Below are 10,975 nucleotides of genomic sequence, written 5' to 3' on the forward strand. Positions count from 1 at the left end.
TTACGTACTAACATCATCCTTGTTAACGGCGCAGCACCACCTCCTCTCCCTTTTTGGCCACAATGTTAGGAAATGTAACGATCATACCTTCAGTCCCGTCATCCAAGTCATTTATATAAACTTTAAAGGTTGAGGTCCCAGCACTGATCCCTGTGACACTCCACTCGTTACATCTTGCCAACCAGAAAATGACCTATTTATGCCTGTTTTCTGGTAGCTCGCCAATCATTCGCTGTGATTGACAGTTCTGGGGTTAAAGCCTGCAGATTGGGAAAAGAAAGGAACGGAAACCTCTGGAATGAATAATCACTTTGGACTGGTTCTGAGACAATTAAGTTTCGACTTCCGGGGTAGAGTAGAGAATAATGTGGGGTGGAAGTTTAGATTGTGTAAAAGGGAAAAGTTATATTTTATACTTTAATGTGTAGGTTTCCTTCAAAAATAGTGATTAGTTAATGTTGTTTCTATTTTGTTTGTTGCAGCAAAAGTCCTAAAGACGTCTTGTCATGTGATCTTTTAATTTGTTGACTGGGAATTTGATTTTTTTAATATTAATTACTGATCTTCACAGAGATCCGAATCCACAAGTTTTGACTTCCCATTTGAGCCTTTTGGAACCTTTCTGTCTCTCTATTGCTCACATCAGTGACAGGCAAAGGAGCTGAGGACTGAATTTAGCTGGGACCTGCACCCCAGTTGGGAAATTGTCACGGGTATGTCACTAATAAAGGGACAGGAAGGTGCTGGAGGACTGACTGGAAAATGGATCCCCAACCAATCGGGGTTCGACGGTGGAGTAACTAGGCTTGATGGGGACATGACCCCAAGGTTCAGTGCCCCTGTGTCCAATGTGGGGAGTCACGGGAGCAAGGTACAGGAGAGCTGAAGAGAAACATTTGGGTCTGGAACATTGTGAACATGTTTTTATTCTGGTTATTCTTTTACTCTGGTTGTCTTTGATCCTTAAGTCATTTTCTGATTAATTTTTTTAAAACCCATGTTCTGTTTCATTAATAAACTTGTTTCATTAAAAATATTTGGGTTTTTTGGTCTTTTTCTGATTAAATTCATTCACTTTGGGGAAAGTGGGTGAGAGGGGTTGGCAGGCTCTTTAACAGAGAGTGAGCCCCTCAAAGGTAATTAGCAAAGGAGCCAGAGGGGTGGAGGAGACCTTTTCTTTTGACACACAATGTTTAAAAATGAGATTCAGGGATGAACTAATTTATCCAGGCTCTTTGAGGAAGTAACAAGGAATGTCAATAAAGGGAAACCTGGAGATGTGGTTTATCTAGATTTCCAGAAGGTATTTTCCAAGGGGCCACATCAAAGGTTATTACACATAATAGGAGCTCATGATGTAGGGGGTTAACATATCAGCAGGGATAGAGGATTGGTTAGCTCACAGGAAGCAGAGAGTAGGTTTAAATGGGTAATTTCTGGGTTGGTAAGATGTGACAAGTGGAGTGTCACAAGGATCAGTGCTGGGCCCTCAACTATTTACAATCTATATCAATGAGTTGGGTGATGGGATTGAATGTATGGTGGCTAAATGTTCTGATGACACATAGTTCAGAAAGTAATTTGTGAAGTGGACATAAGGAGTCTGCAAAGGACATTAAGTGAATGGACAAAACTCGACAGATGGAGGATAATGTGGGAAAATGTGAATTGTCCACTTTGGCAGGAAGGATTAAATAAAACAATATTATTTAAATGGTGAGACATTACAGAACGATGAGGTACAGAGGGATCTGGGCGTCCGTGTACAGGAGTCACAGTAAGTTAGTTTGCAGGTACAGCAAGTGGCTCGATCGGGTCCTTGAACAGTTTAATCAGGCTTTATCGAGTGAGTTGAAATCACTTGGGAAGCACAATGGAATGTTGTGTATGGCAAAGAGATTGAAATAAACAAGTCGGGATGTTTTGTTGCAGTTGTACAGGACCTTGGTGAGACCATTTTTAGAGCACTGTGTACAGTTTGGGTCTCCTTATTTCAGAAATGAGATAATTGCATCAGAAGCAGTTCAGAGGAGGTTGACTCCCCGGATTCTTGGAATGAGGGGGTTATCCTCTGAGGAAAGGTTTGACAGGTTGGGACTGTATCCATTGCAGTTTAGCAGAATGAGAGAGGATCTCATGTGTTTCAATAAGATCATGAGTGGAATTGACAGAGAGATTGCTGAGAGAATGTTTCCCCTTGTGGGAGAGACTAGAATTAGGGGACACTGCTTAAATATTAGGGGTCTTCCATTTAAGACGCGGATGAGAATATTGTTTTTCTCCTGAGGGCCGTGGGTCTGTAAATCTCTCTTTCTCCAGAGGGTGCTGGAAGCAGGGTCAGTGAATATGTTTTCAGATTGAATTTGATAGATTCTTGATTGAAGAGGGAGTGAAAGGGTGGAGGAAGGAAAGTGGAGTTAAGACCACAATCAGATCAGCCCTGATTTTATTGAATGGTGGAGTGGGCTCGAGGGGCCGAATGGCCTGCTCCTGTTCCTGTGTCTCAGCAGTAATATCAAAGTGCAGCAGCATTCCCATTACACTCTGGGTAGAAGCACCATCTCCAGGTAAATGCTCCCTGCTCTGCCCCAGATGCCATGGTCCCAGTCAGTGGAATGTGTAAAACCTCAACAAATCTCTGTGCTCGGGGAATCCCTTCTTATTACATCACAAAGTCTATGGAGACTGATTTAACCCAATCATTGCCGAGATAACATTTGAACGGACCAATTACAAAGTCTGTCATTGAACCATCTGTACCCGCCCAAGCCACTCCAAACTCTCAAACAATTGTCTTCCCCACGCTCCGTCCCCGGTACAGGGAGTCAGCATTCCCATGCCAAGCAGTGAAAACATGGTGGCCTTGACACCAGGGTGTTGTCTAGGATTCCAGGCACTCTTGTTTTCTCTGTCCTCTGGGAACTGTTTATCTCCCTGTTCCCACACAGCAAGTCGTCTGTTCTCAGCTCTGCTCGATTTCTGCTGGAGTTTGGTCCCTTTTACACCTTTCGGATCAATAAAACATTTGGTCAGTGAAGACCCAAACCACAATTTCCCACCCTGTCACCTGTCAACCATCCTTACCCAGAGCGTAATCACAACAGGAATAAAAACAGGAGCAGTGTAACAATCAAATTCAAAATAAATCCACAGCCAGTCATAGAATTTAATTTAATGTTCACTAATTAACAAGAAAACCCGAAGCACGGAGTCCCCCAGGATTCTTACAGTCCACACCTAGAGGGGGACGAGAACTCTCTCTCCAACCCCTCACTCAATTTCACTCCGTTCTCTTCCAGTTCTGTTCTGGCCCCGCCTGCGGTAACATCTACGCAATCTTTTCTCCTGAAGGAATGCCGTGAGTTCTAAGTTACTGGTACATAAGGACAGATGCTTTAAGCAACAGATAAAACGAGACTGTAAAATATTCTCCAGCTCCCTCTTTACCCCCGTCCAACTTGTGGACAGTTCTTACTCAGTATTATTTCTCCCAAGTCCATTATTGGCCCAATCGAATTTTTAAATAAAAAAATACATAGTTACGGGATGTGGGCTTTGCTGGCTCGACCCAGCATTTATTTACCATCCCTAGTTGCCTTAGAGAAGGTACTGGTGAGCTGCCTTCTTCAACCACTGCAGTCCATGTGGTGTTGGTACATCCACTATGCTATTAGCGACTGAAGGAACAGTGATATATTTACAAATCAGGATGGTGTGTGGTTTGGCGAGGAACACCCACGTGGTGGTGTTCCTGTCTGTCTGCTCTCCTTGTCCTTCTATATGGTCGTGGGAAGGTACTCTCTCAGGAGCCTCGGTGAGTTCCTGCTGTGCATTTTGTAGATGGTACACACACTGCTGCTGCTGTGCCTTGGTGGTGGAGTGAATGAAATGAGCTGAATTGTCCTGGAAGGTGCTGAGCTTCTTTAATTTTGGAGATGCACTCATCAAGGCAAGTGGAGAGTGATCCATCACACCCCTGACCTCTCGATAATGGACAGGCTTTCAGGAGTTAGGAGGTGAGTGACTCACAGCAGGATTCCCAGCCTCTGACCCACTCTTGTAGCCACTGTATTTATATGGCTAGTCCAGTTCAGTTTCTGGTCAATGGTAACCCCCAAGATGTTGATAGTGGGGAATTTATCAATGGTAATGCCATTGAATGACATGGGGAGGTGGTTAGATTCTCTCATGAGGGAGGTGGTCATTGCCTGGCATTTGTGTGGCTCAAAGTTACTTGCAGGACTGCAGAGCTCAGATCTGATCCATTGGTTGTTGGATCGTTTAGCTCTGTCTATTGATTGCTGCTTTTGATGTCTGGCATGCAAATAGTCCGGTTTCATTCATAATATCACTCCTGCCTCACAGTGCCAGCGACCCGGATTCAATTCCAGCCTTGGGTGACTGTCTGTGTGGAGTTTGCATATTCTCCCCGTGTTTCCATGGGTTTCCTCCATCGCTCTGGAGTCCTCCCACAGTCCAAAGATATACAGGTTAAGTGGGATTATGGGGATATGGCGGGGGGATATACTGAGGTAGCTGCTCTTGGTAGGGTCCGTGCAGACTCGATGGGCCCCGTGGTCCCTTTCTGCACTGTCGAATTCCATTCTATGGAATAAACATCCTTGCAGATTCTTACAGCTTTGTGCTGGGCCATTTCAGAGTCAACCACATTGCTGTGGATCTGGAGTCACATGTAGTCCAGACCAGGTAAGGAGGCAGATTTCCTTCCCTAACGGGCATTAGTAAACCAGATGGGTTTTTTCTACCAATAATAGAGAAGATCATTAGACTTTTAGTTTGTGTTTTTAATATATGTATTTTATTCCAAACACAATCAATTATACAAATAAACAACAATCAAATACCATTGGCTTTCAAACAGTTTGTCATTTTCCCCCTTTTCTTCCCGAAACTACCCCAACATCCCTTTCCCAACTGACCACCCCCCCCCACGGCGACAAACAGATCCTCAAATAGAGACAGAAAGACCCTCCGTCTTAAATAGAAACCTCTTCACCCTCGGAGAACGTACTTAAGTCTTCTCCAACTGCAGAAATTCCGTCAAATCCCCCAACCATGCCGATATCTTCGGTGGGGCGACCGACCTCCAACCCAGTGAGATTCGCCGCCGGGCAATCAGAGTGGTGAAGACCCCGTTCCCCTCCAGCAGCTCTGGCAGATCCGAAACACATGAAAGCCCCACTAAAGAGCACGGCTCCATCGTCACCCCCACACTTCCGGCAGGGTCTCGGAAATCAATGGCCAGAATCCCCGAACTTCGGGCACACCCAAAACATGTGAACATGATTGACAGGCCCCCTCCTGTACCTCTCACATCTGTCCTCAACCTCAGGGAAGAACCCACCCATATGAGCCCGAGTCATAACATGCAAAAAACGTAACATTTACAAAACTTGTATATACACGTCGAGACAGAACAGATCCCACCATTACTCCTCCCCCAAACCAAGCTCCTTGACCAAGTCATCCGCTTCTTCTGACATCGTAAAATAATGTCCTTTGCCCTTGTGAAAGTCACCCAGAGTTTGTCCGGATACAACACCCCGAACCAGACCTTGGTCGAAAGAGCGCCGCCTGGGCCCTGTTACAACCCGTCTGCCATTTGGCCAGGTCGGCCCCAATGTCCTGGTAGATCCGGATCAGATTCCCCTCCCAGCTACAGTCTCACGTCGACTTCACCCACCTCAGAATCCTCTCCTTCGCCTGGAACTGGTGCATCCAGCCGATCACTGCCTGCAGCGGCTCCCCTGCTCTCGGCCTCCGTTGTAATGATCGGGGGGCCCAATCCACCTCCGGGGCCTTATTGAAGACCCCCTCCTCAACCAGCTTAGTGAACATTTTCAATACATAGCCCATGGCACTCGTTCCCTCCACTCCTTCCTCAGACCTACAATTCACAGATTCTGTCGCCTGGACTGATTCTCCTGGTCGTCCACCTTCGCCCTCAGCACCTTGCAAGCCTCTCCCAGCATCACCATCTCTGCCTCCTGCAACACGATCTGATCACTGGGATCCAACACCGTCCTTTCCACCTCTCGGATCATTGCACCTTGTGACTCCAGGCGTTCCTCCACCCTCTCCACCCTCCCACGAAGAGGGGCTACTGTTTCCTCAATCGCCCTGGACCAGTCCTCTTGCATCTCTTTCCGATGCTGCCGAAACATCCTCCAACTCCGCCATACTCTCAGTTGCTGCACCACACAGATCCTCCATCTCAAGCTAAGGCTATACTCGACTTTTGCCCGGTGTTGTAACCTGCTGATATTCCACTTTGGAGGAAAAACCAACTCCCTCCACTTATTCTGCACTTTTTACAAACAAAGCGCCCATTAACCGGGCAGAAAGGGCCAGAAACCCAAGCTTCCAAGCAGGAGCCACGTTGTGTGCGGCCGATAAACTCAGGGCCTCCACTGGAAGTCGTTCCAGGACATTTTTATCATTTAATCTCCCCTATCGCTGATTTTCTCTTTTGTTCTGTCTGACCCTCCCCCTTTCTCACCAGCATCAAACCCATCACATTTCTCCCTCTCTTTAGCTCTCAGGTAGAGTTACATTGGACGTGAAACATTAACTCTGTTTCCTCTCTCACAGATGCTGCCAGTCCTGCTGCGTTTTTCCAGTTCTTTCTGTGTTTATTTTAAATCTACCTGTAATGGGGGAAAAACAGGATTTACTATTCAGGATAAAATAAATGTCCTTCATCAGCTTTCATGGATCACTTCAGTGGAAATGTGCTCTCCCAGGCTCAAAGAGCATCAGCCCACTGGAAGTACAGTTGTGAGACCGGCCGGTCCAGCAGAAAGAAACTCTCCCACCCTCCCACTTCACCAAGTGTCAGAATGAACATGGTTCAGTCCTGGATGTGATTAACAGCAGCAATAACAGCAGAATCCAACCCCTGTCATCACTTGTGAACTCACTGGTGTCTCAGCAGAAGTGTTGACCAAGTGAATCCCTTCCCACACACTGTGCAGGTGAATGGCCTCTCCCCAGTGTGAACTCCTGGTGTGCTTGCAGATTGGGTAACTGAGTGAATCCCTTCCCACAGTCAGAGCAGATAAACGGCCTCTCCCCAGTGTGAATTCGCTGGTGTGCCTGCAGGTGGGATAACCGAGTGAATCCCTCCCCACAATCAGAGCAGGTGAACGACCTCTTCCCAGTGTGAATTCGCTCGTGTCTCCGCAGGTTGCTTATTTGAGTGAATCCCTTTCTACACTGAGAGCAGGTGAACGGCCTCTCTCCGGTGTGCAGGATCTGGTGTGTCAGCAGATGGGATGAGTTTTGAAACCTCATTGTGCAATGAGAGCAGCTGAACGGTCTCTCCCTAGTGTGAATGCACTGATGGTTATCATAGAAATTACAGTGCAGAAGGAGGCCATTCGGCCCATCGAGTCTGCACCGGCTCTTGGAAAGAGCACCCTACCCAAGGTCAACACCTCCACCCTATCCCCATAACCCAGTAACTCCACCCAACACTAAGGACAATTTTGGACACTAAGGGCAATTTATCATGGCCAATCCACCTAACCTGCACATCTTTGGACTGTGGGAGGAAACCGGAGCACCCGGAGGAAACCCACGGTTCATCAGTTTGTGAGACCTTTTGAAGCTGCTCCCACAGTGAGAGCATTTAAAGGGTCTCTCATTGCTGTGAGTGACAGTGTGGCCCAGCAGATTGGATACCTGAGTAAATCCCTTCCCACACTCACTGTGGGTGAATGGTCCCTCCCCAGTGTGAACTTGTTGGTGTGTACGCCGTTCAGATGAAGTACTGAACCCCTCCCCACATGTGGAGCAGGTGAATGGCTTCGCCCCGACATGGACTGGCTGGTGCTTCTTCAGGTGGGATAACGTAATGAATCCCTTCCCACACTAAGAGCAGGTGAACGGCCTCTCCCCAGTGTGAATGCGTCGATGAGTTTCTAGTATAGATGACAATCTGAATCTCTTCCCACAGTCCCCACATTTCCATGGTTTCTCCATGGTGCTGGTGTCCTTGTGTCTCTCCAGGTTGGACAATCAGTTGAAGGCTCACACAGAACTCGTACGGTCTCTCCCTGCTGTTTATTTTCAGTTTGTGTAACTGGTTAAAGCTCTTTCCAGTCAGTGCTCTGGAACACTCTCACTCGGGTGTGTGTGGCTCGGTGATTTTCCAGTCACACTGATGGTTAAAACCATCTGAAGCAGGAAGAACAGACAAACCTTTTTGCTTCTCAATTCAAAGGCTGATGATATTCAAGTCCCGGTGAATGGAGTGAATCTGTCAAATCGGGACGTGAGGTTTGGTTTGAGATTTCTGTCTGTAATTCTTCCTCTTCTGATACCCTGTAAAAGGAGTTTACAAAATACACCATTGTCAGTACAGGATCGGAATTCAGAACAGACATTTCTAGTTTCTATGGAACATTCTGTCCTCTCTCACTTCCCAAAAGCTGTAAATCTCCGTCCCACACACTCTCCCTCCATTCTCACTCTGCTGTATCTAATATTCACCCTCCCAATTCTCCTGAAGGTGCTGATTCAGGCTGATTGACAGATCCATGCTCACTGCTTACAATCGTGGACAGAGAGCCCTGGAAATCTTCATGAAGACTGCCATCCTAACGGAAATATGTAACAGGACGAAAATTGTTTTTAATGTATAGGATTGTATCAGTTGGTTAAGATACAGGAGGTAGTGATTGATCATGATCTGGAACTTTCTGCCAATGAAGGTTCTCAAGCAGAGATGATCAATAATTTCTAACTGAATTAGATGGACGCTTCAGGGTTACTTTTGTCAATATTAAAGATTGTCCTCCTGCAACCAAAGACTATCCTCCTCACTATTTACCGCCAGCAATTTTCGCACAATCCGTGAACCTACTGAGAGACCTGAGCCAACCTTTCCAGAGTCTGCACCCTCCCTGGGGATTCACTTCCTTTTCCCTCAGAACCAGAGTCCTTCCGGTCCTCCAACTGTTCCCATTGGTCAAGAGCCCAGCAGAAAGGTCAGGAGGTGGGATCTTCCTGCACATGCGCAGTTTCCCATCGCTCCCAGGGACATGCGCAGTCCGGCCGCCCGCCCGGCGAATGGAGCGGTTTCCTCACCGCGGGGGATTGTGGGTGCTGTGGCCGCCATTCCTCATCCAGAGTCAGCGCCTTCAGGGAGGAGATTTTGGGGAAAAGCAGGACGATAGTGGAATGAATTAGTTTCGAAATGAACAGGAAGGAGAGAATATGTGGGGGAATGAGATGTAGAATTTCTGAGATAGCAGTATTTTGTGTCACATCAAGATCTTCGACAACTTTCGTGAAACTTTGTTTTACAATGTTCCAGGAAAATCCTTGGCATTTTTATTAAGTCAAATGCGATAACCAACAGGGGGGCACGGTGGCACAGTGGTTAACACTTCTGCCTACGGCGCTGAGGACCTTGGTATCCTCCCAGCCCAAGTTGACTGTCTGTGTGGAGTTTGCATATTCTCCCTGTGTGTGCGAGGGTTCACCCCCACAATCCAAAGATGTGCCAGTTAGGTGAATTGGCCACATTAAATTGCCCCTCAATTGCAAAAACATAATTAGGCACTCTAATTTTTTTTTAAAAATGTGGTGTCCAAATGAAAATTAATGCTTTATTGATGACTGCCACTTGAATTCCTCGACTACTCCCAAATACCAAGTACCTGTCCATGAACAGTCTGATCAACCATCTAATTCATAAAGACCAGCCTAGCCCACCCATTCTCAGTGAATCTTCTATTCTCAAAGTCTGGGGCTGATTTAGTACAGGGCTAAAGAGCTGGTTTTTAAAGCAGACCAAGGCACGGTTCAATTCCCGTACCAGCCTCCCCGAACAGGCGCCGGAATGTGGCGACTAGGGGATTTTCACAGTAACTTCATTTGAAGCCTACTTGTGACAATAAGCGATTTTCACTTTCACAATGAAGGCTTGGTCACTTTTCTCCTTTCAAAATACAAGGTCGAGGGGCTAATTGAGGTCATTAAAATTATCAAAGCTTTTGATAAACACAGAGGGTGTTCCCCACTTGTAGGGGGAAGAACAAAACTGAATTCAGGAGAAACTTCTTTCCAGAGAGTAATGAGAATGTGGAACTCACTACCACAGTGAGTGGTGGAGGTGAATAACATTGATACATTGAAGAGGAAGCTGGATGAAGACATGAGGGAGAAATAAACAGACGGATACACTGATAGAGTAAGATGGGAAAGCATGCGAGGAGGATGAAGTGAAGTAGAAATACTGGCAGAGATGGGTTGGGCTGAATGGCCTGTTTCTGTGCTGTATATTCAATGTAATTTAGCCTGGTATTGCCTTTAACTCTGACAGAGTCCATTCCGGGTTAAAGAGAAAATGTTTCACTCACAGAACATTTTGGATCATTGTTCCCAGCTATTGTCCAATCAATGCCTTTGCCAGTCCGGTATCTGAGTGAGCTGCTGAGGCAATAAATTCAACTAAAAACATCAAATGGGATTTCTTCGGATATATCTTTGAAGAGCAGATATTTTTTCAAGTGGACTGAATTGGTTATATATTCTCGGTCACAGTCCTTTCCGACAACAATTATTATTTATCAGCCAGTCTTATTCAAATTATGGAGTCTGTTTTATGCAGTAAGACATCTCACAACACCAGGTTAAAGTCCAACAGGTTTATCTGAAATCAAAGGTTTTCGGAGCACTGCTCCTTCATCAGGTGAAGTGAGACCTGATGAAGGAGCAGTCCTCCGAATGCTTGTGATTTCAAACAAACCTATTGACTTGATCCTGGTGTTGTGAGACTTCTTACAATGATCACCCCAGTCCAACGCCGGCATCTCCACATCATGTTTTACACAGGACAAAGCATCTGCTTGCTCAGTACCCCATCCATCACCTGAAACAGTGACTCCCTTGACCTCCAGAGCACAATGGTGGCAGTGTGTGTACCATCTACAAGATGTTTCACAGT

At 46.3% G+C, this 10,975-nt stretch overlaps 1 long non-coding RNA gene across 4 annotated transcripts; it reads right to left on the minus strand.

The window, feature by feature from the left end:
* Positions 1–4,616: 4,616 nt before the first annotated feature.
* Positions 4,617–10,496, minus strand: LOC140420300 (uncharacterized). Of its 4 annotated transcripts, none has more exons than XR_011946278.1 (3): positions 10,389–10,496; positions 8,224–8,346; positions 4,617–6,668 (listed from the first exon to the last, which is right to left on the minus strand). It is a non-coding gene; the product is annotated as an uncharacterized lncRNA (long non-coding RNA). The 4 variants fall into 4 exon arrangements; XR_011946276.1 differs by lacking the exon at positions 10,389–10,496 and adding an exon at positions 8,906–8,943; XR_011946275.1 differs by lacking the exon at positions 10,389–10,496 and adding an exon at positions 8,888–8,943.
* Positions 10,497–10,975: the final 479 nt, after the last annotated feature.

The sequence above is a fragment of the Scyliorhinus torazame genome, chromosome 5, assembly GCF_047496885.1.
Source record: "Scyliorhinus torazame isolate Kashiwa2021f chromosome 5, sScyTor2.1, whole genome shotgun sequence".
Classification (NCBI taxonomy): domain Eukaryota; kingdom Metazoa; phylum Chordata; class Chondrichthyes; order Carcharhiniformes; family Scyliorhinidae; genus Scyliorhinus; species Scyliorhinus torazame.